Source organism: Phyllostomus discolor, chromosome 11 (assembly GCF_004126475.2).
Source record: "Phyllostomus discolor isolate MPI-MPIP mPhyDis1 chromosome 11, mPhyDis1.pri.v3, whole genome shotgun sequence".
NCBI classification, from domain to species: Eukaryota; Metazoa; Chordata; class Mammalia; order Chiroptera; family Phyllostomidae; genus Phyllostomus; species Phyllostomus discolor.
Genome location: NC_040913.2, coordinates 40,503,944 through 40,506,882, shown reverse-complemented (window position 1 = coordinate 40,506,882; position 2,939 = coordinate 40,503,944).

The following is a 2,939-nucleotide window of genomic DNA, read 5'->3' as shown; positions in this document are numbered from 1 at the left end:
AGGCAATTTGCTGGATTTTCAGGAGGGGGTATGAAGATCATTGTCATGACTAATAATTGTAAGAGCTCATTACTGACCTGCTATCAGGTCTTCTGTCCAAGTGTGTGCTACAATAATCAATCAACACCTAATGTTTATCACCTAATGCTTATACCCTCTTTTCATACTAGGATTACAGAAACTATTAACCATGGAATTTGTGTGAATTTCTTTAATATATTTGTGAAAAATATTATAAAAGAGTAATGTTTAACTGGGAGTAATTTTTAAAAATATGTCATATTAGTGGAAAAGATGGAGTGGAAACAAAGACAGAGTCCTGAAAAAGCATCAGGTTAGCAAATAATAAGCCTGGACCTGGGCCCATCACTAGCCTACACAGGACCTTCAGTTGAATTAGAAACACTCTCACATTGCCAATTCCTCTCCACCTCCTGCTACCCCTGGCACTTGAAGCCCTATAAGTACCTTGTAAGTGGATGGTGCTTTTGTGTCCCTTTCTCCAGATGATGCAGAACTGAGCCTTGGTGCACAGCTTGGTTAATATTCAAGGTCTCCTGTGTATTTTACAATCTATGCAATTGAACATGCTGACCTGACCTGAATCAAATTTTAACTCGCTGCTTACAAGATGCATGATCTAGGGTGAGGCTATAAGTATCTCTCATACTCACTTTACTCATCTGTAAACTAAGTAGTTGGATTCTTTGATTCCCAAGGCTCCTTCTGGCTTAACTTCTGCGAGTCACAAAGCATTTTGAAGCCCAGATAAATTAGATGAGTGTTTACAGTATGTCTGCAATCAACCTGAACAATATCAAGGAGCAAAGAAAAACAAACATATTTGTTGGAAGGATACAAACTAAATGTAAACAGTGATGTTCCTCATGTGGTGAATTTACAAAAGACTTAAGACTACGTGTGTATATACAGAGTATGTGCATAATAAAATTATAAGTATTTTATTAGGTGTTCTTAATATTTTAAATAGATAATTTGTTATACTTAACAATCAGATGTGAAGCAGTACAAAGTCAAGAAAAGATTGCAAAGGAATTTATTGTCACAAGGCATACCGAGATTTGTCTTTAAAGGAAAAAAAAAAGGGATTTGGAGGTAAAGAAATAAAGGTGTGTTTCAGGAAATTAAAACCTGGCCCAAGATAAAATGTAAATAAGTGTTAAGGAAAGTCATGAAGTTCAATATGCAACACACCATAGAGTGAGAGATGTTTAGTCTGGGAGGGAGCCAAGGCTGAGACTTGGTTAGGGACTTGGAGTACATCTTTGAAAAGTACTGAGATATGGAGACTGTGACAGGAGATTTCACAAACAGCTTTCTCAGACAGAGTCAACTAATTATATAGTTCCTCTTTCTTCCTCATGCCCTACTCTTAAAGTATTAGTTTTATCATCCCTGGGAGCTGTGAAGTATTTCAGAGGACAGAAGGAGGATGGAGAGCAAAAGAAAAGCAATTCTTAAACTAACTCACATTTAGTGTGAGTGACTTTGTCAACTTGCTGAGGTATTTTGAAAGAGGAACATTTTAATCAAGGGATGGCTTCATGTGTTGTGGAATTTCAGCCTCCACTGTTGGTTATGATAAGACCACTAATACATTTAAGAAAAATATCTTAGGCAGAGCCACTCATTGCACTGTCCAGTTGACCACCTGCCATGCTCGGGTGAAAAACTGACTCAATAATCTTTATGTACCAGTGGCAAATGATTTGTGTATCTGCAAAGTGGAGATTTAAGAACATAATTTTATTAATAACTACAAGTTAACTTTGTTAGAAATCCAGTAATGATATTTTCACTTTTATGTTTAACCTCCTTATATGAATTCTAGGCAGCTGTCAACAGGGAGGATTACTTGGCTTTAGGAGACTCTGAGCTCTGTCATTTGTGTTTTGAAAACTTTCACATTCATTAGGGTGGCCTCACAGTCTCTAGTAATTTAAATCCTGAATATTCTATTTATGTGTCAAACTCCTACTGTTTTAGAAGAATTTCAAGCACAGTTGTGACAGGTGGCCATGTAAATTCAAACAAGCTGTGGTAGTTTTCAGGTCAAACAATGAAGACTTAACTCTCTTAGAGTCTCCATTGACACAGATGTTGCTTTGTTTTTTATTGCCTAAGATTTACCTGTGGAAACTATTTTTATTAATTTTCTACAAATACACCTCGAGGCCATAGCAACAGGGATGGTTAAATCTTTACTTTTCACTGTCAAAACTGACAGCCTATAAAATATCCAGTTTCTTAAAATGTTATTTTGAAGTGACATTCAAGCACATCTGCTCTACTATGCAGTTAGGAACTTGATAGAGTAGACAGGGCCAGCTTTCTTAGTCACCCTGGATTCTGAAGTATGAGTGTCCATTGACATGTAGAAGAGTCAGAATTTAAACCAGTGTCAACTAGAATGCCCTTTACATCCTTGGCAACAATTTTATTTAAAAAATTCTTTTCAAATAAACATTTGAAATTTTTTAATTTAAAAATTTAAAACATTTAAATTTAATTTAAACAGAGAACATTTAAGTTAAAAAAAGACAAACTGGGTTTAACCATGTTTGTTTATTAGTAGAATTGGTATTCACTAAAAGAAAATATTATTTTATTTCATTCTAGGCAGTTTATTTGCTGAAGAGGTAAATGACAATTTTTCCTACAAGTGCATTTTAAAAAGTAGGGGTAGAGGTACTTTCGAGGGCACGTAAGAATCAGAGTAGCCCACTTTAAGTATACATTACAAAAATGTTAATTATGATAGTGGATATATCAGTTACCTGAGTAGTAGTAATCATTTCAAAATGTATGTATATATTAAAACACCATGCTGAAGAAAAGACACTGTGTTGTATAACTTGAATATATACATATTTGTTAATCATACTTCCATAAGGCTTGAATAAAATTAAATAAACAAA